The 27707-nt window shown below is 36.5% G+C and overlaps 2 pseudogenes; both read right to left on the bottom strand.

Moving 5' to 3' along the window:
* Window positions 1-4101: 4101 nt before the first annotated feature.
* On the bottom strand, window positions 4102-5484 carry LOC114050059 (annotated as a pseudogene).
* Window positions 5485-26586: 21102 nt separating this feature from the next.
* On the bottom strand, window positions 26587-26945 carry LOC114049555 (annotated as a pseudogene).
* Between the last annotated feature and the right edge of the window lie 762 nt (window positions 26946-27707).

Below are 27707 nucleotides of genomic sequence, written 5' to 3'. Positions count from 1 at the left end.
TTCATTTCTTACAGTGGTAAATCTCCCCAATTTAGAAGCAATGTGTAGGATAAATATAATATTCTCTTAGGAAAGAAGGGAATGGGTACTGTGCATTTGACACTAGCATACTTGAAAGAGGGATAGCTATATGATTTGACCCTGTGAAAGAATAGGGACAAAAAGCATTCATGTGTTCTTGACAAATTCATTTGCTGAGGGTGTGCCTTGCACTGTGCAAAGTAGGACTCAATGAACTGGAGGTTTGCAGGGAAGGAAGGGAGTATAATTGTAGTGCTCTGTAGATAATAAAGGTGTTGTTGTTCATCCCTTATTCTCAAAGAGAACCAATGGCATCATGAGAGTGAAGTCTTGACTTGTGAGTGAATTGGATTTAAGTGAGACAGAGATACACAAAATCACTCTCTTTTGTCATCAGAGTCCAGTGGCAAGACACAAGTCAAGATGGCTAGCAATAGCCTACATAAAGATGTTAATACATTTTGAAAGAAGTAAAGTAGAAGAACAAATTACTGACCTTGATATAATCACAAGCTTATAGAATATGAGAGAAGAAAAGAACCTTGGTATTCATCAAATCCAACCTCTTGATTATCTAGTTGAAGTAAATGAGATCCAAAGAGATGACATGATAAAAGTACACAATTTTTTTATGACAAGTTCACTGTAATATGAAAAAGATTATGTGTTCTTGAGCAAACAGTGAGGAAGCTAGCATTTAGTATCATCAGTTGTAACTCAGATGCAATCTATGTTTTCTTTAGAGTAAAAAAACAAAAATAAAAACAAAAAAATGCATTCTAAAGAGGGGCATTGTTTATAGACAATACATAGCAATTTCTGCATAGATTTCCTCTTATCATGTTTATTTTTTATTTGTGAGAGAAGAGAAATCAAATACTTTATTCCTTATTAAAATGCTCTTCTGGATTAGAAATTATTTTGCAAGAAAGAGACACTGGAAGGAAGTTTTATTTCATTTGAAATTTAAGCCTCTTTTAAATGGCATACAAACTTTGCCAAGGTTTATTCACTAGGCTTTCACAGCAGATTAGCTCCACAATTCTTTTTTAAAAAAGTTATTTGGTATCCCTCGGATTGGTACAGAAAGATTATTTTAGAAAGCTGGCTGAGAAATCAACTGTTGGCTGGTATAATGGATGAGGAGTTCAGGCATTAAAAAAAACTATTTGTAAATTTAAAACAAATTTTTCCTTAATATAAAGAAAATGGCTCTAGATGATAAATACACAAAACCTAAAATGTGTGAAAACAGTTTCTTATCATCTTCGATATTGTCACATGTATCAAGCATAGATGATGTCTATGCTAAAGAGGGCAAAGAGCTGCAAATAAAATGTTGCCTTGAAATCTAGAAAACCAAAAGCATTCCTTATAATTCTTTCTGATTCAGTTTATCATCAGGGCCTTTGACTGCTGGTATCCGTGCACTTAAAAAATCATTAATCTCTATGGCAGAAATAGAACATAAAAAAGCATCATCTTTCTTTAACAAAAACAAATTTGGTTGGATATTTTTACTGAGCCAAATACCATAGTCAATATAGTATAATACAAAAACATTGGCCTGAGAGGTGAGAAATCCCTGTTTTTCTCCCAGCTCCACCATAATCTTAGACAAGTTATTCTTTCCCCATCTACCATCTAGTCTAATTAACTTTTCCAATAGATAGATAGATAGATAATCTTTTGTTTTTATATTACTTATATTGCTGCTGGTGATGAAGAACAATAAGAAAGGGTTTAACCATTCTCATTAATGATTTCACCCATCGTTGATTCCTAGTGCTTAGAACAGTGCCTCACATATGGCAGGTTTTTGTTGATTGGCACTTACAATGTACAATTAAGCTGCCAAGTTTGTAACATTGTGCCTTGCACAGACATATTCAATAAATGGATGTTGGTGATATAGCTCTATTCAAAGTAGGTTCCTGACCCATTATAGTTAATCTAAGAAAAAACTTTTACTGACTCTTGATCCCAGGTCATACATATATATTGTTTCTGCAAATACATTTGAAAAAATAGTGTAGTTAGGGAACTTTCTGTGGTTTTGCAGTACTATTTTGTAAATTCCAAGTGCAGATTGAATGACCTTTTGGGGATATGGTAAAGGTCAAAGTTATACTAGACACTGAGATCCCTTTGAAATCTGGAGAGTCAGTGATTCTATAGCTATAGGGCCTTCATTAATTGGGCATTTAGGATACAGTTCTTTCTCAAATTTTCCCTACATTGAAATGCTCTAGAGTTGCCAAAGGTTCTAAAAAGTCAATTTATTTCCCCAAATGCTGTTCAGAAAAAGATTTGCTTTTGTTGAACTGGTAAACATTATTAAAAAATGTTTTCCCAAAAGTCAAATATATAATTATTTTAAAAAGAAATTTTCTTGAAAAGACAATGGTTAGATACCATTGTCACGAATTTTCATAATCAAAATTACAGGGAAAAAAGGATCCTCAAGGTAACACACTTACCACCTATATGTTATCAACAAAGTGATAGATTTGCATTATCACCATTCCTATCTCATTTCAACCTTTTTGTCCTTAGTCCCTTAATTATGGCAAGATAGAGCTGGTAAGCTTAATCTCATTTCCCATAAAAGTCATATATTAGTTCCTGCTTAGTGTTATCTGGATGTGTCTGAATACAAGATTATATTGATTGAAATAAACTGCAGTGACACTAGCCTTGATCTATTCTTTTTCAATAGTTCATTATTTTTTGAGTTTGCAGAGAAATATTCACTGACTTTGGAACTTTGTAATGAATGAGTGAATCAATCAATCATGAAGTAGTTCAATTCAATTCACAAATCTATGAATCAATGAATGAATGAAATCTTTTATTAAGCAAATATATTTAACAGTTTTTCAGAGTCATCCAAAGAAGTTTTGTAAGGATTTGACAAAGAAAATGCATTCATAATCATACCAAGTGAGAACATTAGGGAGACAGTGGGAAGAATGAAGACACACACATATAGACAAATTAGTCTGCCTATATAAATGGTTATTTGAGATTGTTAATGTGTTTTGTTTTCTAGCCTGACATTTTTCAACCTTTAAAATTTGCTCCTGAAACTTCATAGAAAATAATAGCAACCTTCTCTTTCAAGAAAGGCCTATATGTGTGTTTTATACTTACACATATATTTTATATACACAACACATGTATGAGTGTTTGAAGGTCTCACAAACTGAGGACAATTTGATGAAAAACATAGGAAGCTTTTATTAGGACCTCTTCTTATTCTGATGGTTATTCCTATGATGAACCATAAATCTTTTCTTTATGAAGAATTTTATTTTTTTCCTTCTGGGATACACAGAATACCACTCAAATGGGAAAAATTTCCTCTAATCCTTGGCTCTGTTACTGGATCTCTATATAGCCTTGAGCAAGTTAGAAAGTAATAAATATAATTCAAGTTTGGGAAATAGTTCCAATAAGTAAACACTAAACAGAATGAAGTTTCTGGGAGAAATGAAGGTGATAAAGATGCTAGGGCAAGAAGATTAACAATCTCTAGATAGCAAAATATGTCTTTTAATGGCAGCTGCTCCAGGGCACTTAGCTGGCACAGTGGATAGAGTACTGGGCCCGGAGTCAGGAAGACTCATCTTCCTGAATTCAAATCTGACACCTACTAAAGCTCAGACACCCACTAAACGTGTGACCCTGGGCGACTCACTTAACTCTATTTGCCTTAGTTTCCTCATCTGTGAACGGTACTCCATTATCTTTGCCAAGAATACACCAAATGGGCTTACAAAGAGTTGGACATGACTGAGCAACAATAGGAACAACAATCATATGATATCTTGACATATCTAGCAATCTAAACCCTCTAGAAAAATTTTCAGAAATAGATTAGGACTAATTAGGAAACACAGAAGGGATTCCTGGTAATTTTGCATTGTTCTAAATAATTTCCAGTGTCTATTCACTAATTCTTCTTCTTCTTCTTCTCCTCCTCCTCCTCCTCCTCTTCCTTCTTCTTAAAAAGATTTGTGTTTAAACAGAAAAAAAAGAGATAAAAAACAAACTGTAAAGAAAACCTAGATATCACATCTAAAAGTGGTGCTTTTTGTTTGGGTCTTTATAGTCTTCTCTCCCTCTACCATATCCTGCTGGAGTTCTATGTCCCATTCCTCTAGGGCTCTGCCCTGCCAAAGGACTCAGTATGCATGTTATTCCCCGTCATGCAACCACTCAGGGCTGTTGGTAGAACTCCAGGGCTGGCCTCATAATCTATGCCCCTGCTACCTAAAAGCAGAAATTTCTGGCTTCCTGAATCATAGATATTTCCCATATTATAATACCCAGTCTTATCTTTCTCACCTGCATCCATTATACTCTCTGACTATAACTTTCTTCTCATTTGCTCTTCCATCTCAACTTGACAATCATCATTTCTTCTTCTTTCCTATGCTGCTTTTTCTCTTGCCCTAACTATATTCTTTGTGTTTCTGCATTTCTGGATTATGACGTTCCTCTACCACTCTCAGCTCTTCTTCATACCTCTTTAGATTCTGGAATAAAAGATTTGCTTAATATTCATGATATGCATTTTCCATTTTATCTACCAGTGTGTCTTTTTGCATCTTTCATGTTTTTATTTTTTTTTCTCAATCTGCTCCCTTTGCTGCTTTTCCAGTTCATCTAATGGCTTCCATCTCTAGGAATATTCAAACTCTAAGTACCATGTTGAGAAAAATGCAGAGGTGCTCTCTTTTCAATACACTGGATTCTTCTGTGCAATCTTTTCAGGAAGACCATCTTCATCATCTAGTTGCTCAAGTGGATCCACGAAGACTAGATGAGGAGTTGTCAACAAAAATACTCTTTCATGGCACAGTTTAAAAGGTTATCTTATAGCTGGTTTAGAAGTGAATTCAACAATACCTTTTTCCTGTAAATTATCCTTGATCATTGACAATTACAGCATCCCTTTCAATAGGTCTAAATTGACTGAGTGGTACTTCCAGCAATTCATTGAAAATATAAGGTTAAATATTTCTTATGGATAGAGCAGTGGCATGTGTGGCAAAACAAACATGAAGTTATTGCAGTCTCATGGGTGTATCATCAAATTCTGCTTATGCAATTTCCACCAGAACTCTAGATTCTAATTTCATGAATCTGAATCCTTTGCTGTGGTTAATAAAGATTTTGCCAGGCTCTCCATATTTAGCCAATTTTTTTTTGAAGTCCTCATCAGTAATATCCAACAAATAACCTACATTGCTATATATAAGTTTTCTTTCCAGTCCTCTTTACGAGAGACACCGGTCTGCCAGGCAAGGGTCCCTGTTGATGGGGCACCAGAAGCATCTGCTCCTGGTGGTAGTGAATTGTGATTCTGTGGGCCATGGAATTCCCTGTCAACCCAGTGCAAGGGCTTCTGGTGTCCTCCAGCAGAAGTGAGACCAGGCTTTCCAGGCTTGGGTCCATTGGGCCCACTTGGGCTCAGATCAGAACTAGGTGGGTATGAGGAAGTAGGATGGTGGAGGGGGAAGGCCCAGGAACAAGGAAGCTGGGGTCTAAGAGGTCTGCCAAGGCCCCTAGGAATGAGGCCTGGGGGCCTCTTGGAGCCTCCTCCCACCCCCAATTCCAGGGGTAGCATGGATGGTATAGAGACAGAAGCCCCTCCGGGGTACCCTTAGTGGGTCAGGAACTGCTGCCTAGAGGGAAGTCTGGCAAGTCTGGTGACTATGCCTGTTCTATTTGTTTTTGCCCAGGAGGCTCCTGGAGATCTCGGGATGGAAGCCTTGGGCCCAGTCTGGAAGGGACCCAGCCCTATCAGCCCTAGATTCTGGCTTATTCACTTCAAGAGTCCAGATTTGGGGATAGCTTTTGCCATACTTTAACCAGATAAGACCATAACTTTAATATTGTTGTCAACAAGCACCACACTTTTGAAAGTACATTGACAAAGTACAATGACCTTTCTCCCTTGGTTGGAGAGGTAGAGATATATGGGTGTAGAACATTGTAGGTGCTTTCAGAAGTGTTTCATGTGTTGGTGGGTTTTATTTAAATATTTTGTTTTGATTTTAATCTTTGCTACAAGGCAGAACTCGTAGAGGGAAGCACATACCCTTTATAATGCAAAGTTTAAATCCATTTACATAAGACTCTCCCATTTGTGGAGAAAGACTTCTCTGATTATTTTATTCTCTATGATTGCTGAGGGGCAAAGGGAATTTAATAGAGAAGAGACTGTTATTCTGTCTTAGAGCTTCAAGAGAGGACACACACAGTTACAGGTTTGCTATAGGGAGAAACCCAGGGAGAAAGACTCTAAGAATTAAAACACTAGCTATTCTGCATGTCAGCTTCTTCTCTAGTCTTTCCCTCTATCTAGTCAACACTTCCTGAAGAGAATCTCTAACATGGTGTGACTGACTTCTTTTGAAGCCAGAAGTACAGTGATCTCTCCTCTCAGTACCTCACCTTAGTAGCTATTCCTCACAATTAGGAGAACCTTATGCAAATTAGCTTGAGCCCCAGGTTACAACAGTGATTTCTCTGATGTAAAAAAAAAAATAAAAAGGACATCAATACATTTCTTTTAATTAACAAACTGTAATAGGTAGAGGTTGTGGAGAGATAGGTGTTGGGCTAATGGGAGAAATAACTCTCTAAAAATTAGGACATTTTGAAAGTGAAACAGGCTGCCTGGGGGTAACAAGTTCCCTTTCATTTGGGTCTTAAACTGTATTCTGTATATTAACTTTACAAAAAAAAAACAACAACAAAATATTAGAGCAGCTCCTATCCATCTATATCCATCTATATAACATCCATTATTCCATCTATGTAATATCTATATATTTAACTAGATGACCTCTGAGACTTCTTTAAGCTCTTAGATTCTGCGCTTCTTGCAACAACAAAGGTTATTTTAATAAAATAAGAGAGTGAACATAAAAGAGGAGAATCCCTAGAACTTCATGTCTCATAATATTCAGAGCCCAGAAAGCTCCTTGAATTGTAGTTTCCTGGAGGCTGTGTATCTGGCCACAGGGCAATTTTACCACTAGAGATAGGCTTTGATTGGTAGGGTATTTTCTCAGGTATAGGAAATTTAAAACAGAGGTAGAAGTGAGTAGAGATAAGGAAGTGAACCAAAGCTGATATCAAAGTGGGGGAGAGAAGAAAGGCACTGGGAGAAGGTCTACAGAAGTATTATAATACAACCCAAAAGTCAAGAACTCACTGATCCCCAATCTGCTCTGACTGACTTCTGCTGATCTTACAACTGAGAGCACCAAACAAAAAAAACATTTGTTTTTTTCCTAAACCAGCAGATAATGAGTTCAGAGGCAATTGTCCCAATCCCTTGATAAACTAAAGAGAGAAAGAGAATTAAATGTCATTTTGATTGAAATCCCCTTGGAGCTCATGAGGAGCTATACCCATTGTTTATGGGGGTCAACAGTACTCTGCTAAATCATCATTTCCCCTTTTTATTTACACTGCTTTTGTGTCTCAATGAAATGTTTTGCTACTGGACTTTTGACTAATATGGTCTGTGTAGTAGGTGTTGTGCTAGGTGGAACTCAAGGTTTGATTTGTATAAATAATTATCTAAAACACTGAAAACTACATCTTGGACAAATAGCAAGGGGTCCATAGACAAACTATAATGAAAGAATGGTAGTGCACTTAATCAATTTAATGATTAAACAATTCATACTGATTTTAAGGGTTTAACTAAGTAGGCTTCCTGTAATTCATTATCTTTTCAGCCTAGTAAAACTACTACTAATAATTGTATATATATGTGTCTAATTATACTATGTGTGTGTGTGTGTGTGTGTGTGTGTGTGTCTATATACATACAGACAGAATGACAGGAGAAAGAGAGAGAGAGTCAGTCTTGACCTATGATCCCATGACTGTAGAAAACTTCCAGGGAGAGGAACTCCATCTACCAATAACAATTATCAACTTCTGTACAATTAATAGCCTTAGAGAATTTCCTGGGCCACTAAGATATTGCATGATTTACTCAGGGTCTCGAAACTAGTTAGGGCATGTCCTAGTTAGGGCATGTGTCCTAGTTAGGGCATGATACCAATTCTTGATTCTAAAGCCAATTCTCTATCAATTCCACTATGCTGCCACAGAATAATAACAATATCAACAATAATTCATACAATTTGTTATTTTAAGCTTTAGAGAGTGCTTTCTTCGAAACAACAACCACAACAACAAACAAACCAACCAACCCTGTGAGCTAGGCAGTATGATTATTATTATTATTCCTTTTTTAGAAAGGAGGCTACTGATTCACAGAGATTAAGTTGCTTGTCAGTGGTCTCTCAACTAATAGATAGCAAAGCTAGGGTTGGAAACCAGAGATATTGATTCCAATTTAGTAGTATTTTTTTTCTACTCATTTTAAGTGCACTTGAAAGAATGGACTTAAAATAGAGATGGAAGGTTAGAAGTTTTATTTCAAGTACTGATTTGGTATAAAAAGCAATATAAAATGAATTATGTAGTTCTTTGAATCCAATTTGGAGTTGGTTTGTATATAATTTTTCCAGATATAGGAGGATGGAAAATAACCTCTTGAGGTTCCTTCTTGCCCCATAATTTATTTCTGACTGTTTCCTCATCTGTAATATGGGAATGGTGAAAATGTTTCACATTGGTGTTGTATAGATAAACAAATTAATGATTTAATTCTAGCTTAGGAAAAAACATTAAGCCAAATATCCATAGCAACCAGCTGTCATTATCTGTGTCACAAAATGTCCTTTCAGGATTTCAAGAGAATAAACAGGGTTCCAAATCAAGCCTCAATATCCATATTATACATTGTAACTCATAAAAAATATCAGTGAGTTTGGAAACTGTACAATACATGAACTAAGTTTGTAGTACAAAAAAATTGTATTGTTTTGAAAATATCCATTGTAGAATAGGGAGTCACAAATTCAAGCTGCAGGGATGTAAAGGTTATAAGTTATAGGCTCATTGAAAACCCTCTAGTTTTCTGGCCTAGTTTTTTTTTTTTTTCTGTTCAAAGGGCTGTCTATTCTATATCTACATCTCTTCCTCATGCCTAAGAACTCTTTACTTCTGCTCTGACTCTTTCTCATACTCTAATATCTGGAGACTTCCAGCCCAGACAATTCTAGTTTTCTAGTTTATTACTACATCCATGCCTCAAGGTTAGAAAACTAATCACATGCATCTGAACTGGACCGTTTCCACCCCACACCTAATCTGTTCTAATCCCAGAACTCCCCTGACCCCTGAGATATCTGTAGCTTCCCTGAAGCACTAACCCAGGTATGTGAGCATGGATTTGGTAGAGTCATATGTCAAAGTACCTGAGAACAGCTTCTCATGAGATTATCAGAAAATCTATCCTTTTGCCATTGGCTAATGTGAATCATTCCAGGGATCCTCTGGTGCGACTCTTGTTTGTTTACTTACTCTGAACTTTTTTGGTTGTTTCAGTCCTGGCGCAATTGTGGAGAATTTGGAAGATTGATCTATATCCCTTTATCTCTCCTCTCCTCACCCCAGTATTTTCTCAGCTGTTCCCAACCAAATCACATTGACTTCCTTAAAAAATAAAAAATAATTTATTGGGATTTCTTTTGTTTGTTTTGTTTTTGCATTGATTGGCTTTTATGGGTCTTCTTCGGAGTAACTTAAGTTCCAACAATGAATTCCAAGACCATATCCTTTCACTCATGCTAGTTTGCAACTGGCACTCGTCCTGACACTTCATTCTCCTTATATATCCATTCATTTGCCAACTCTTGTAATTTCGACTTCCATAATAACATATATACCTTTATCTTTACTCAAAAGATCACTGTCTTAGATCAAGCCTATTTCATCTCTTACCTGGAATATTGCGATAGTTCCCTAATTGATCTCCCAACCTCAAGTCTCTTCCTATTCTAATCCATCCTCCACATATCTGCTAACTTAATTTTCCTGGAGCAAAAGTCTACCAGTATCACTCTCCTACTCATTACACTTCAGTGGTTCTCTACCTTTATGATAAAATACAAATTTACCTGTTGAGCTTTGAAGGTCCTTCACCCAAACTATATTTCCAACTTTGTTATACATTGTTCCTCTTCCATGCATAACATTCCACCCATTTCTGTGCCTTTACAGTCTCTTTCCCTGTGTCCAGAATTATTCCCTCTTCACCACTCTTTTCTGAGAATGCCTCTTTTTCTTTAAAAAAAATGAGCTCAAGCAACATGTTTACATAAGGACTTTACTCATCATCCCAGCTGTTTCAGTAATAAGAATTCACTGCAGAAGACAGATATCTCACTTAAATCAATAATTAAATCAACAGATAAACTAGATTGATGTAAGGAATTTTCCTACAATGTTACCACAATATTTGAAGAACACTTTCATCTATTTGTTTTTTTTTAAATAATTAATTCAATGGCTTTATTTTCAAAGCTATCCTGTTTGTGTTTCATACTGCCTTCTGTTCTCTTCCGTATATTTTCTTTTCTTTTTAATTTATTTATTTTTAATTTTCAACATTCACTTCCATAAGATTTTGAGTTTTAAATTTTCTCCCCTTTCCATTTCTTCCCTCCCCAGACAGCATACAATCCCATATAGACTCTATATATACATTCACGTTAAGCATATTTTCCCATTAGTCATGATGTAAAGAACAATTAGAACTAATAGGAAGTACCATGAGAATGAAGCAATAAAACAAAACAACAAAGGAAAAGGAGAGCAAATAGTATGCTTCCATCTGCATTCAGACTCCATATTTCTTTCTCTGGGGGTGCATAGCAATTTCCATCATGAATCTTTTGGAGTTGTCTTAGATTCTTGTGTTGCTATGAAGATCCAAGTCTATGAAAGTTAGTCATGGCACAATGTGGCTATTACTATGTACAATGTTCCCCTGGTTCTGCTCGTTTCACTCGGCATCAGTTCATATAAGTCTTTTCAGGTTTTTCTGAGGTCTGTTTGGTTCTCATTTCTTATAGCACAATAGTATTCCATTACATTCATATACTACAACTTGTTCATCCATTCCCCAGTTGATGGGCATCCCCTCAATTTCTAATTCTTTGCCCCCACAAAAAGAGCTACTATAAATATTTTTGTACATGTGGGTCCTTTCCTTTAATCTATTTGAAAAGATTGTAGGACTTTGTCCATTGAATAAAGTTATATGGTACCACATAGAAAACATCTTGTGATTAGCTGAAAGAATCAGCTATACCTCTGGGCCTATACATGAATATAGTAGTCAGTCAAGCGGCAAGTGAGTCCAATAATGGAGTATTCTGGATTTGGAATTTTAGAATAACAATCAGACCAATTAGAGGGAATCACTCTTGGAATGCATCTGTCTGTCTGTCTGTCTCTTTCTCTCTCACACATACACACATACTCTCTCTCTCTCTGTCTCTCTGTCTCTCTGTCTCTCTCTCTCTCTCTCTCTTTCTCTCTTTCTCTCTTTCTTTCTCTCTTCCTCTCTCCCCCTCTTTCTTTCTTTCACTATTCCATTTGCCATGATCTTGGAAGATTGAACTAGTCACAGACAGTTTATCTAGCTGGCATTAGATTCAGTTTGTTGGGGACAACATATCTATATAGGAGTACAGTGAAACACTGAGGAGAAATGAATACAGTAGACAGTCACCTGAAAGGGAGACAGCTTAAAGTAGAATGACTCCTACTGAAAAGAATGTTGCTTAAGCACTCAATAAAGGACATCCAAGCCAACACCTGCTAGAGATTGTAAATCAAGCCTTTGCACATGTGTTTCCTACACGTATGATTCACTACTATTGTGGCATAAGATTTAATCCACTCTTGTATGTGTATTTATTGAATATAGTGTCCTAGGCTTTTGTGAGGGTGAGGTTTTTTTTCTATCACATATTCTTTTTATTTCTTATTAGCAATTTTGTTTTCTAAGGGTTATTTAATTTAACTGACTCATTATTAATGGGAGTCACACTGGTGGGGCTTTTGCACAATAGTACCAGAAAATTAGAGCATTAATATTACTACTAGAACCCTGAGACTCAATAGCAACCACCCTTCTGTGGACCTCAACCTGCAGGTACATGGGGGTGGGGTGTTATTATGTGTGTGGTTGTTGGTGTATTAAGGGTATTGTTCCAGAGACAGTGATATAATTATATAAATAGTTCCAAAATAATATTTTAAAAATAAAGAATACTTCAAATAATTGAAAAAGGAACCAATTCTCATACTTGAACCACTCTAGTATAACACAAATGATGATATAAACTTAATTAACAGTATTTTATACCAATCAAACTGCTAAGGGAGTACTTGATATATTTAGACAAAAATAATAACATAATTCATTTGTAGATATAAGAAACTTAAAATTTATTTTTTTCTTTTTAATAGTATTTTATTTTTTCCAATTACAAGATAATTTTAAACATTCATTTAAAAAATTGAATTCTAAATGATCTCCCTCCTTTATTGCCCCCTCCCTAAGATGGTTAGCAATTTAATATAAGTTATGTATATGCAATCATGTAAAACATCATATTTGTCATTTTGTAAAAGAAACAGGTCAAAAAGAAAAGAACCACAAAAAATAAAGAGTAAAAAATAATGTGTTTTGATCTGCATTAAGACTCTGTCAATTCTTTCTGTGGAGGTGGATAACATTTTCCATCATGATCCTTTGGAATTGTCTTGAATCATTGTATTGCTGAGAAGAGTGAAGCCATTCATAGCTGATCATTGCACAATGTTGCTGATATTGTGTACAATGCTCTTCTGGTTCTACTCACTTCACTCAGCATCAGTTCATGTAAGCCTTTTCAGGTGTTGCTGAAATTTACCTGCTTATCATTTCTTATAGCACAATAGCATTCTATTACATTAATGTACAGCATCTTGTTCAACCATCCTCCAATTGATAGATGTCCCCTCAGTTTCCAATTCTTTGCCATCACAAAAAGAGTTACTTGAAATATTTTTGTACATATAGGTCCTTTTCCTCTTTTCATAATCTCTTTGGGATAACAGACCTAGTGGTGGTATTGATGGAACAAAAGGCGTATATGCTCAGTTTGCTTGCCTTTTGGGTAGAGTTCCTAAACACTCTCCAGAATGATTGGATCAGTTCACAATTTCACCAACAATGCATTGGTATCCCAATTTTCACACATCCTCTCCAACATTTATCATTTCCCTTTTCTGTTATATTAGCCAATCTGATAGGTATGAAGTAGTAACTCAGCACTGAAACACCTAAAATTTAAAAGAAATGATGAAATAAAAAAGTAGGAATGAAGGGGAAATGCACTTCCACCCCTGAAATTATATAAATCAGTAATCATCAAGATTCCTTGTTAGTAGTTTAAAAATAGACTAAATACAAAATAACAGAAATAATTAAATAGCCTAGTATTTGATAAGCACAGGAATGCAGAGTACTTGGGGAAAAATAGACTATTTGACAGGAATTTTTGAAGGAAAAGGAAGTAATCAGTTTGAAAGAAATTAATTTGAGACCAATATCTCATATGGTATGTCACAATAAGCTCAAAATGGATAAAAAGGTCACTGCATAAAGAATCAGAGGTGAAATAATGTGCCTTTCACAATGATGAGTAGAGGGTAATTTTTAAACAAATAACATGTTTATCACAAAAAAATGAATAATTTAATTACCTGAAAATTTTTGTAGTAATAAAAACAGTTTCATAAGGATAAAAAGGCAAACTATTGAATAGGCAGTGATTGTATCAGATATTGCTGTTATGATTTTGATATTCATGCTATATAGGAAATGAACCCAAATATATGATTTCAAGAGCCATTTATCATTGGATAAGTAGTGAATGAACATGAACTAACAGTTTCAAAGAGAAAAAAATACAAACTATAAAAGTCATTTAAAAGATTACACCAGGGATTTCTGGGGACAGAGCCAAGATGGAAGAGTAAAAGCAGTGACTTGCTTGAGCTCTTCCCCAAACCCTTCCAAATACCTGTAAAAATGGCTCTTAACAAATTCTAGACCAGCAGAACCTGCAAAAAGAGAGTAAAACAAATTTTCAGCACAAGACAACCTGGATAGTTGATTGGAAAGATCTGTTGCACCTGAATGGGAGAGAAGCGCAGTTCACCTTGGGCCACATAGGCAAAAACAGGGCCTCAGCAAACCTGAAACAGTCCTTGGGATTGAATCAAGGGTAGCTGTGGTGGTTTCCAGGCCTCTCAACCCACAAACACAAAAGACAACTTAGAAAGTCAGGAGGAAAAGTCTGTCAGACCTTGGGGAGAGAGGAGCTCAGTCCCAGCCCCAGTCCAGGCACAACCCTGGGGCTATGGCTGCTTCCTGAGCTCCGCCCACAGAGAAGGAATTGAGTAGTTAATCAGAGGGGGATTGTAGGGGTCTCTTTGCTGGTGCTGAGGCAAGAATGTCTTACTTTGCCCATGCTTGGATCTGGGTCACAGTTCTGGGTGGCAGTCCTGGGGCAAGGAAGAGTGCTGGCATGGTAGAGCTTGTAGTGGTGGTGGAGAGGGAATCCTTCTCACAGTTCCAAAGAAGAAAAGAGTGCTTGTGGTCACTCATAGATCACAGCCCAGGCCAGGAAAGGAATAAATACCTTGCCTTTGATCATACCACCTTGGATGAACTAAAAATTTACAATTCCATAGTAACATTTCTGAACACAGCTACACAAAACTCCTGAACCTTTGAACAGTACATTCTCCACACTGTAAGGAGACCCTTACCTTAACAAAGAGTTTAAAACTTAAGTAATTGGCTGGGAACATGAGCAAACTGTGTAAAAAATGTTAGACCATAGAATCTTTATTTGGTGACAAAGAAGTTCAAAACATACAAGCAGAAGACAACAAAGTCAAATCTCCTACATCCAAAGGATCCAAGAAAAATATGAATCAGTCCCAGGCCATGGAAGAGCTGAAAAAAGATTTTGAGAAGCAAGTAAGAGAAGAGGAGGAAAAACAGGGAAGAGAAATGAGAGTGATGTAAGAAAATCATGAAAAACAAGTCAATAGCTTGCTAAAGGAGGCCCCAAAAAATACCGAAGAAAATAACACCTTAAAAAAATAGAATAACCCAAATGGCAAAAGAGATCCAAAAAGCCAATAAGGAGAAGAATGCCTTAAAATGCAGAATTGGCTAAATGGAAAAGGAAGTCCAAAAACTCACTAAAGAAAATACTTCCTTAAAAATTAGAATGGAGCAAATGGAAGCTAATGACATTATGAGAAATCAAGACATTGTAAAACAAAACCAAAAAATGAAAAAAATAGAAAACAATGTGAAATATCTCATTAGAAAAACAACTGACCTGAAAAATAGATCCAGATCCAATAATTTTAAAATTATTGAACTATCTGAAAGCCATGATAAAAAAAAAGGAGCCTAGACATCATCTTTCAAGAAATTATCCAAGAAAACTGCCTTGATATTTTAGAACCAGAGTGCAAAATAGAAATTGAAAGAATCAATTGATCACCGTCTGAAACAGATCCCCAAAGGAAAACTCCTAGGAATATTGTAGCCAAATTCCAGAGTTCCCAGGTCAAGGAGAAAGTATTGCAAGAAGCCAGAAAGAAACAATTCAAGTAGTGTAGAAACACAATCAGGAAACACAAACAAGATTTACCAGCTTCTACATTAAGGGACCAGAGAGCTTGGAATATAATATTCCAGAGGTCAAGGGAGATAGGATTACAACCAAGAATCACCTACCTATCAAACTGAGTATAGTCCTTCAGGAGGGGAAATGGACATTCAGTGAAATAGAAGACTTTCAAAGATTATTGATGAAAAGACCAGAGCTGAATAGAAAATTTGACTTTCAAATAGAAGACTCAAGAGATGCATACAAAGGTAAACAGGAAAGAGAAATCATAAGGTACTTATTAAAGTTGAACTGTTTATATTCCTACATGGACAGGTGATATTTGTAACTCATGAGACCTTTGTCAGTATTAGGATAGTTGGAGGGAAAACAATTATATGTGTATTTAGATAGATAGATAGGAGTCTCACAGGGTGAGTTGAAGATGAAGGGGTGATATCTGAAGAATAAAATTAAGGGGTGAAAGAGGATTGTACTGGGAGAAGGAGAAAGTGAGTGGTAGAATGGGGTAAATTATCTTATATAAAAGAGTCAAGAAAAAGCTTTTACAGTGGAGGGGAAATGGGGGAAGGTGAGAGGGAATGAGTGAATCTTATTCTTACTGGATTTGGCCTATGGAGGGAATAACATACACATTCAATTGGGTATGGAAATCTATCTTAACCTACAGGAACATAGGGGATAAGGGGATAAGAGGGGGGTAATAGAAGGGAGGGCAGACTGGGGGAGGGGGTAATTAGAAGCAAACATTTCTGAGGAGGGACAGGGTTAAAAGAGAGTATAGAAGAAATGGGTGGCACAATAGGATGAAGGGAAATATAGTTAGTTTTTCATAACATGACTACTATGGGAGTGTTTTGCATGACTATGTATGTATGACCTGTATCAAGTTGCTTGCCTTTTCAATGAGGTTGGGTGGGGCAGGAGAAAGGGAGAAAATTTGGAACCCAAAGTTTTAAAAACATGCAAATGGGAAATAAGATATATAGACAATGGGGTATAGAAATCTATCCTGCCCTATAGGAAAATAGAAGGAGAAGGGGATAAGAGAAGAGGGGGGTGATAGAAAGGAGGCCAGATTAGGGGAAGGGGTATTCAGAATGCATGCCATCTTGGGGTGGGGGGGAGGATTGAGATGTGGAGAAAATTTAAAACTCAAAATCTTGTGGAAGTGAATGTTCAAAACTAAAAATAAATAAATTAACAAAAACTAAAAAAAAAAAATACACCAGATCACTAATAGAAGAAGTTTAAATACAAATAATACTTGTATTATACCGCAGAAATCAAATTAGTAAGAAGGAATTAGATGATATTAAAGGTGCTACAGGAAGGCAAGCACGCTAGTATACTCTTGGTGGAAATGTGAGTTTTTCAAACCTTCTAGGAAATAAATTTATAATTATGTTGATAAAAAGTGATGAGAATACTTGTAGCCTTTGACCAAAAGATTTCCCTTCTAGGCACATACTTCAAGGGGTCCAATTATGAAAGTTACTTCATACACCAAAATTTGCATAGCAATCTCCATTTTCCAGTAGGCAATAATGGGAAATAACACAGATGCCCATACAACAGAGAAAGACTAAACAAATTATGGTACATGAATGCAAGGGTTTCCCAAAAGTCTTGGTGTGGTTTTAAAATTCAGTAATTTAAAATTCCACTAAGTCTTTTGGGATACCCATTATAATGGATATGACTATGCTATAAGACTATAGAAATAGATATAGAATTCATAGTAGCAGGGAATACATATAAACTGATCTACATAGGCAAAAACTACAGCAATGCAAATATTACAGAAACACTACAACTGAATGCTATGTGGTTATAATAATAAAATTTGGTCCCAGAAAAAAAGTTGAACAAATATACCTCCTTTCCTTCATTGCAGAGTTTGCTGACTGTGAGTATGGAATACATATGTACTGTCACACATGGTTGATGTCGTGGTTATTTGCTGAATTCATTTTTTTCTCCTTTTTAAAATTTGAATCTTTATTAAAAGGGAAGATGTAGCTCTATGTGTAGGGCAGATTGGAGAGACATACTCAGAAATGAAAGTAATGAAAATAAAATACATCAGTAAGAATAAGATTATTTTAAAATGAAAGCTGAAATGGGCACTTTCAAAATACAATAGATTTTAATATGGAATTAAGCACTATGCAAATCAGAAATCTCAGGGGGCAGAGCCAAGATGGCAGAGGGAAAGCAGTGACTTGCTAGAGCTCTCCCCCAAACCCCTCCAAATACCTATAAAAATTGGCTCTAAACAAATTCTAAAGCAGCAGAACCCACAAAAAACAGAGTAAAACAAATTTCCAGCCCAAGACAACTTGGATGGCTGATCAGAAAGGTATATCACGCTGGGCTGGGAGAGGAGCACAGTTTGGCATGGGTACACAGGCCGCAGTGACCCTGGAGCAGGCCTCAGAGGACTGAATCACGGGCAGCTGTGGTGGTTTCCAGACTTCTCAACCCCTGAACGCCAAAGACAACTTAGAAGGTCAATGGGAAAAGTCTGTGACTGTGGTGAGAGAAGAAGCTAGGTCTCAGCCACAAGTCCAGAGCATGCCCTCGGGGCAGCGGCTGCGTCCTAAGCTTCCTGGCCCACAGACTGAGGGGGAATCAAGTGGCTGATCAGAGGGGCATTGCAAGGATCTCTTTGCCAGCGCTGAGGCAGAAATCTCTTGCTTTGCCCGTGCTTGGATCTGAGTCACAGTTCTGAGGGGCAGTCCTGGGACAAGGAGGAGCACTGATGAGGAGGAGCGCTGGTGTGGTGGAGCTTGTTGTGGTGGTGGAGAGGAAACACTTCGCCCCTTATCATAGTACCTTGGAAGAACTGACACTTTTCAGGTCCCTAGAAGTATCTCTGAAAACAGCTGTACAAACCCCCGAAGCTTGGGACAGTACATTCTCCATGCTGGAAACAGACTCTTACCTTAACAAAGAGTTTAACACTCAAGTAATTGGTTGGGATCATGAGCAAGCAGCGCAAAAAGAGTCAGACTATATTATCTTACTTTGGTGACAAAGAAAATAAAAACATACAACCAGAAGAAGAAAACAAAGTCAAAGCTCCTACATCCAAAACTTCCCAGAAAAATATGAATCAGTCCCAGGTCTTGGAAGAGCTCAAAAGGGATTTTGAGAATTAAGTAAGAGAAGTAGAGGAAAAGCTGGGAAGAGAAATGTGAGTGATACAACAAAATCATGAAAAGCAAGTTAACAGCTTGCTAAAGGAGACCCCCCAAAAATTGAAGAAAATAACACCTTAAAAATAGCCTAACCCAAATGGCAAAAGAGGTCCAAAAAGCCAATGAAGAGAAGAATGCCCTAAAGAGCAAAATTGGACAAATAGAAAAGGAAGTCCAAAAGATTACTGAAGAAATATTTCCTTAAAAATTAGAATAGAGCAATTGGAAGCCAGTGAATTTATGAGAAATCAAGACACTGTAAAACAAATCCAAAAGAATGAAAAATTAGAAAACAATGTGAAATATCTCATTGGAAAAACAACTGACCCAGAAAATAGATCCAGGAGAGAGAATTTAAAAATTATTGGACTATCTGAAAGCCATAATCAAAAAAAGAGCCTAGACATCATCTTTCAAGAAATTATCCAGGAAAACTGCCCTGATATTTTAGAACCAGAGGACAAAATAGAAATTGAAAGAATCCACCAATCTCCTCCTGAAAGAGATCCCCAAAGGAAAACTCCTAGGAATATTGTAGCCAAATTCCAGAGCTCCCAGGTCAAGAAGAAATATTACAAGCAGCCAGGAAGAAACAATTCAAGTATTGTGGAAACACAATCAGGATAACACAAGATTTAGCAGCTTCTACATTAAGGGACTGCAGGGCATGGAGTATAATATTCCAGAGGGCAAAGGAGATAGGATTACAACCAAGAATCATTTACCCAGCAAAACTGAGTATAATTCTTCAGCGTAAAAATGGTCATTCAGTGAAATAGAGGACTTTCAAGCATTCCAGACCAGAGCTGAATAGAAAATTTGACTTTACAATACAAGACTCAAGTGAAACATGAAGAGGTAAACAGGAAAGAGAAATCATAAGAGACTTATTAAGGTTGAACTGTTTACATTCCTGCATGGAAAGATGATATTTGTAACTCATGAGACCTTTGTCAGTATTAGAGTAGTTGGAGGGAAAAAATTATATGTATGTATGTATATATGTAGATAGATAGATAGATAGATAGATAGATAGATAGATAGATAGATAGATGGATGGATGGATGGATAGATAGAGGGGGGGCACAGGGTGAGCTGAAGATGAAAGGGTCATATCTAGAGAATAAAATTAATGGGTGAGAAAGGATTATACTAGGAGAAGGAGAAAGGGAAAGGTAGAACAGGGTAAATTATCTCAAAAAAAAAACAGAAAAGAAAAGGCTCCTACAGTGGAGGGGAAATGGGGGAAGGTGAGAGGGAATGAGTGAATCTTATTCTCATAGAATTTGACTTAAGAAGGGAATAACATACACACTCAATTGGGTATGGAAATCTGTCTTACCCTACAGGAAAATAGGAGGGGAAGGGGACAAGAGAGTAGGGGGATGATAGAGAGGAGGGCAGATTGGGAAAGGGGGTAATCAGAAGCAAATACTTCTGAGGACGGACAGGGTCAAAAGAAAAAATAGAATAAATGGGGGGCGCTTAGGATTAAGGGAAATAGAGATAGTTTTTCACCGCATGTCTACTATGGAAGTGTTTTGCATAACTGCACATGTATAGCTCACCTTTTCAATGAGGGTGGGTGGGGAGGCAGGAAGGGAGAAAATTTGGAACCCCAAGTTTTAAAAACACATGTCTAAAAAAATGTTTTTACATGCAACTGGGAAATAAGAAATACAGGAAATGGGGTACAGAAATCTATCCTGCCCTACAGGAAAATAGAAGGGGAAGAGGGGGAAAGATAGCAGGGAAAGCAGTCTAGGGGAAGAGGTATCTAGAATGCATGCCATCTTGGGGTGGGGGGAGGGGAGATGGGGTGAAAATTCGGAACTTAAAATCTTGTGGAAGTAAATGTTGAAACTAAAAATAAAAAACAAACAAACAAATAAATAAATAAATTAGCAAATAAATAAATAAATAAAAGGGAAAAAAAAAAGAAATCTCCCTAAATGGCTATCAGATAAGAGGAAGCATGATTTTAAAAAGAAACCTTTTAGGACATTTTGCCATTCCTTGAAAAAATTGAGCTGTCCAGAAAAAAACAAAAAGGTTATAGCACAATACAAACAGAAAACACTAAATCCACAAATGCAGATCAAATATTTCCAAAACAACAATAACAGCTGATATTTACATAGTTCTTTAAATTTGGGAAAACACTTTGCATTCATTATTTAATTCAGTCTCATAACAATACTGTGAGGAAGTTATAACCAATAACATTACTCCCATCTTGCATCTGTGGAAACCGAGGCACAGAGAAAGGAAAGTGATTGCTTATCATTTCAGTTAGTCAAGAGTAGAATTCAAATGCAATTCATGTTGACTGTATGCTCGGACTCCAACTGGTACACTTATGGCACAGTAATATGATTGAATATTTTCTACCAATCCTCCTTTTTCTTCCTGTGCATGCATAAATTAAGCCCCTTTGAAGGAGGATAGAATAATCTTGTACTTCATTTGACAGGTCAATGGAGGCGGCATCATGAACAAATATTCTGTGTATCATCATCCTGGTATTAAAGACAAACAACACTAAATACCTTTGACTACTTCAATGCATCTTCACTAAAGGAAAAAAGCAAAACAAAACAAAAGTTTCTTCACTGTGCCTCAATTTCCTTGAGTGGCAGCCAACTGAGAATATAGTCAGTAACTGGTTGTTCTCTGATAGATGAACCAAAATAGCATAGGGACACATATATCTAGCTTGGTTAGAATATAATTTCCTTGATGACAGATAAAGGTTCTCTTTCTGTTTTTGTATCCTTAGCACCTTGCAACAGTGTCTGGCATATAGATAGTACTTCATAAATACTTATTGATTGAATGACATGAAATATCAGGTTGAATTTTTCAATGGAAGATTTTAAATAGAAGATACAAGAAATCTCTACATGGCATTCCTTGGATGAAATCCACAGTATAATAATTTTATTTGACCTAAATGTGTTATATACATACTGATTCATAAACTGACCATTATGGGGGGAAAAGCAAAAGCCTTTTCTGAAAAAAAGGAAAAACTCATATTGTGCATAATACAACTTATAATTTCAGTAGTGAATTGGTTTTAGATTATATATGAGTGTATATAAACACACATCTATTCACACTGATATATATCCATCCTTTATATGTGTATGTGTATACATTTATATGCATGTATGTATGTGTGTGTATAAACACACATAAACATATGCACACACACATACATATCACATTGTCTTCACGGTGCTGCTAAAGGAGGACTCACTGGTTATTTTGTGATCTAATTTTTTCTATTAAAATATTATTAAGCCATATAAAATTGACTCTCTAAATGATGAATACTTTTGTATATATGTATGTATGTGCATATATATGTATATGTTTGTATACACATATATACACATATACTTGCCAGTATGAAATAGACTAAATAGCTATAGTTATGTCAAATATGATGAATCCATTGATGGATGGACTGTATGTCTATTTTCCAAGACCAGCCTACATAAGTTCAGAGGTTCTCATGAACAGCTTGGTCATAAAGTAATTATTTTATTTAAACCAGATCAACTCTCAAAGATTATTGACAAAGTCATGGAGGACTGTGATCTACCTCAAAGATCAGAGATATCAAACTTGCAGTCTATATACCCTACGCAGCCTACAACCTCCTGCAGGCCAAAATCAGATAAAAATGTACTTGGGAAATGTTTAACAAAACAAATGAAAATAGCCTTCAATATTTATAATGCTAATTGGTGGTTTTCTAAATCAATGTGTGGACAAGTTTTACTGATTGGAGGGAGCATCTCTTACATAGACCAAGTTGCAGTTCCTTAAAAGATTGAAGTGTGTGGGAATAGACAAATAAAGCAAATACGGAGAAGTGGTGAGAATAGGAATGCTAGTATAGAGAGTCCTTTGTGTGGTGAGATCCTATCTGTTTTGTAAGTTTGAAGAGAGGCAGAATAGATGACTCTAACCTCTTCTCCCCACACCCTTTTCCAAAATTTTAATTCCTGCTAGAAAGGGAAGCAGGAAGTTGAAACCAAAGGTCACCACTCTTCTGTCCTCAGAGAGAGCGGGGTATGACCCAGAATTGTTCCCTTAAATATTATTAGTCTAGGAAATATGGTCAGGTTTAATCTAACTTCTGGTTACTGTGTCTCCCTTTTATTGGGGGAAAGGGACATTAAACTCTATATCCAAGGATTGACTCCTCTTCCATCCAAATACCAGTTATACAATGAACACATACAGCGATTAGCAAAGATACCCATTTATCCAAATCATAGTAAAACAGAAACCAGAGAAAGTTTACATAAGGCAATATATACCAGACAAAACAGAGTGAAGGAGCTCTTCCATTGGGATTGAGATAACTCAGCTCAACTAAGAAAAAGAATCCCAAATCCCATACAAGGGGAAACTCTTCAAAGTTTCTAGTATAGCAAGTTGTAGATAGGAACACAATGGAGATTGTTGGCTCCTCTTAATATCTTCCTAGAGTCTTTGCCTTCAGTAACCTGAAGTGACATTGTCCTCTTCCATCTTCCCTCTCAAAAAGCCACAAGCACCCAAAGTGATTTAAAGTTTGAAGAGTCCTCAAGACTTGAAACTTGTGAATCCAAAAGATAGCTGGATGAGAATTAAAGCTTTCTTGGGCTCTCTCCAACTCCACCCCACCACTCACACATAACAGGGTATTCATCTACACCAATAAGGAGAAAGTTTCATATCAATGGACTTTGGGGCAGGAGTTACATTTTGGAGAAGAGAAAAAATATCAAGACAAATTAGGGAGATATCTCTTTTCTCTCTATCTCTCTCTCATTTTGGGGAGTTGATTGTATGGAAACTGATTACATTGAGATGTCAATTCAATGATACAGCAGATAATCATTTTCAACTTTCTAGATGATATATCATGCACTTTGAAAAGTTATTTCTAATCTTGGGATGGTAAGTAAAATAATTTTACATGCAACAAATGTAAGGAAATATTTTTAAATTGATGTATATCAGTAAAATATGATAATAAACAACCACCTTAGATATATTTAATGAAACTCAATTTCTCTATATGCCCACTTTGCTCTAGAATCCTAAAATAATTGTAATTTTCTTCCTATCTTTGTGATTCTTTCCATTGGCTCCTGTGCTTTGGAGCTGGGGTTTCAACATTTGTCTCTTGGAAGTGTTATCTTTCAGTTTTTCCTTACATTGCCTTAATTTACCTTTGGGTTCTCTCCTCATTCTTGGTTCTTTCCCATTATACTGCAGTTTGAATTCCCAAGTCTAGACATCCACATACTCCTTAGATTGGTTCTTGTGAGAACTTGGCTGTCTGTCTGAACTTGGTAAACTCCATGAGAAGAGAAATAACTATAGGTAGATTCTTTCCAATATATGAGTGTCTAGCGCTTCCTCTCTGGAAACTTTGTGTTACTGCTTCTCTCTCCTCCACCACCTGGGTGTACTTCCATGTGTGGCTGGGCATCATCTGTGTCTTCTGCTTTTTGGGGTGTTAAGTTCAAACCAAGTTGCTTCCATTGAGGGACCCCCGAAAACTAAATCCAAAAGCACAGACATTCACAGTTGTTAGTACTGTTTGGGTCTACAAGCATGATGCAGGTTAGATGTGGAGATACTGAGTAGGGATTCTAAATATTTTAATTGTATATTATGTCATCAAAGTCTTAACTTGTGTAGTACTTCTATCTCCTTATCTTGCATTCTTGCATGTTTAGTTTGAATTACCTTATAGTTAGTGCATATTGGTTTCTTTTTTTGTTTCTTTGTTTTTAATATTTACCTTGAAAAAGATTGAGAACAACAGTAACTCTGCTATGATGCTAATCATCTGATCTCTCTTCAAAATATGTCAAAAATTTACAACTCTAAATCCTATTCCCCCATGATTGGTAAGAATTACATTAATTTTTGGCAAAACAGAAGGTGATTTGTTAATGAAAAAAGAACAAACCCTAAAGTTTTCTTTCAGTGAAAGTCAATCATTCAGGCACAAAAATGATTCATGGCCTTCTCTGCTACATGCATGTACATTTGTATTGCCAATGAAATGTGCTGAATTCCTTTCAGTTCAGATCTCATTTACAATAATGCACACACAACAAATAAGGATTATAGAATAAAGATTATAGTTTATTGCTTATAAGTATAGTATAAAAGTTTATATACATCACCAAATTGGGGAGAACACTTACATCTGGGTCATGTAGCTGGGGAGTTTTGGTTGAACCTCCAGAGTCCCGATTAGGAAAATGCCCCAGGCGGTGCGTCTATTCCACCCGTGACACTCCAAAGTATGAATGGAAGATCCCACTTTAAGTTCTCCTTCAAACAAAGAAGGCACTGTGCCGATTATAAGGTATGATCATGTAGGAAACATATCTTCATTATCCCAGGATGTTTGGTTACTGAGAGAGTGGACAGCTCATCCCAGGAGGCAAAACCAAGGACAACACATGTAATTGTGCTCATAGCACATCTGGTATCTAGCTGTATGTAAGGACTCATAGAACAGGGTTAAATAATGGTCATGAACAGGGTTAAATATCAGTCATGAGGCCTACTTGCTAGGCCTACACCACTAGATAGGGATGAACTTACCTTTATATATTATTCTTATTTCAACATTGCTCTAAATTCAATCACATTTTGAAAAGTTATCAACAAATTCAGAAAAAAAAATGTACTGTGAAGGAAAGAATTCCAGAACTTACATAGGGGCAAAGTCAATATTTCTGTGATTTATTATTAAAAAAAAATAAAAACATATATCAGAATCTTACCTTTCATGAACGTGTCTTAATTTTACCTGCTCCTAGTAACAGATATGTAATGCTTTATCTCTATCCATGGAAAATGAGGGAAACTTTTTTTTTTGTTTGTACAGAGTATGCATTTAATAGAAAGAATTAAATACACTACAGCAGTTCCTGAAAATTTGGGATATTTCCCTCCTCCCCAAAATTTCCCTGAGATAATATGATATTTTCCACTAACAGTTAAAGGGATGATGGGACTAGAGTATATACGATGAACTCTGTTAGTGTGGTAAAGGAGAAACTGGCCTACTTGAATATTAATGAAAAGTATATCTTTAAGTCAAAAGAGCCCCCCCCAAAAAGAGATATCAGTAGAACAACTAAAACATAAGAGGGTTTATTTTAAATATATCCATAACTTAAATACGAAATAAAGTAAAGTCCACAGAGATTTACAAGTCTGAAGCTAGTATCTGATTGCCACAGTAATTTTAAGAACTTTCAAGAAAGTTGCTAACAGGTACCGCCATATCTTTACTCTGCAGCTTTCTCTGTGTATACAGCTACATTTTAAAAAATAATTAATTTTTAAAATTTAATTTAAACCCAATTCTTGCTATATTCAGACTTTCATCTAAGATGTTACTAAAATCATGATTAGAAATGATCTTTGAGAGTTAGTCTATTTCTATCTAGTAGCAACACACTGATACTGATAAATTCAAGGACATTAAATTAGTGTTATTGGGAATAAGGACCCAAATCTTTGAATGTTTAAGAGAAATTACGGTGAAGACTCTATATGCTTTGTCCTTCCTTTCTTTGACTGGGCTTAAGGCAAGGAGAAAAGATTTATCATCTAGTTTGTGCTTAGACCCCGTCTGACTCACAGTTCATACAGAGAACCTATTTCTTAGATTAAGAAACTTCATTGTGAGACTTGAGATATGATTTGGAAAATTTTCTTAGCTTCTCCTGGGTTTGAAGTCCATGACTGTAGGAGAGTGAGGACCATTGGAGGCAGGTGAATTGGTCTTGAATATGGGATCTGATAATGCAATCCTATTTCAATTCTTGATGTGCATTCATCTATACATTGTTTAGTTCTGAATCCCTAAGATTTTTGGTTTTTGGAACAACATTCTGGCTTCATTTATAATGTACTGCTTTTCTCTGATGGTGTCTTCCATCTGCCACGATACTGCATGCCACCTCCTTGCAAGCCTGAAAATCCTGCGGTACAAGTTGAGAACTCTTTGTCCTGTTGCTGTTGTCATACTGTGTCCATCACGCCTGCCCCCCCCCCCCACCCCCACCACACACACAGTGCAGAGGAGAGGAGGGAGTATCGGCAGTCCTGTGGAGCAGATGGAAACAGACTCTGGTCTAGCACTGTACGCCAGGTAGGGCCGAACCACTTAATCACGCTGTGGTTCGGCCCAATTCCGCCTAGGCGGTTTCCTCTCCCCCACACCACCCCCAGCCCCGGGACTGGGAGGGGAGGGGAGGTGAGAAGGAAGTCGGGTCGTTAGCCTTATTAGCCACGGCTATGCACGTTTCTGCCGAAAATAAAGAAAACTTTAAATGGATAAATATATCATAGCATAAATGGAGGATAACTGGTATCAAAAATGAGAAGCTTCCCTCAGAGAAAGGATTACAAAAGGTATGAATTTTCATAGAAACACCACATAAACTGTACAAGAAATAAAGTTGCATATTACATGTTCCTTAACATTTTTGTCTGAGAGGATTATGAAACAATGTGCTCTCTTGTTAACAAACAATCCGGAATATCTAGAGGTCATCGCTTTAGTATAGTGCAGTGGAAAGCAGACTAGGTCTGGAACCAGAAGAATTCAGAACGAGAAACCCATGTTCCCATCTTGGCTCTGTTGCTTGTTAGTTATGTAACCTTCCTCTGTGAGTCTTAGTTTCCTCATCTGTTAAATGAGGTGTGGGGGTTGAATTAGGTGACATCTACATTCTTTTCCTCACTAAATCTCTGGTCTTAAGTGGTTACCCTGGGAGACAGTACA

This window comes from Vombatus ursinus, unplaced genomic scaffold (genome assembly GCF_900497805.2).
Source record: "Vombatus ursinus unplaced genomic scaffold, bare-nosed wombat genome assembly UNPS02014798.1, whole genome shotgun sequence".
Lineage (NCBI taxonomy): Eukaryota > Metazoa > Chordata > Mammalia > Diprotodontia > Vombatidae > Vombatus > Vombatus ursinus.
Note: the sequence above shows the minus strand (reverse complement) of the source record. Positions and strands in the feature narration are given on the sequence as shown.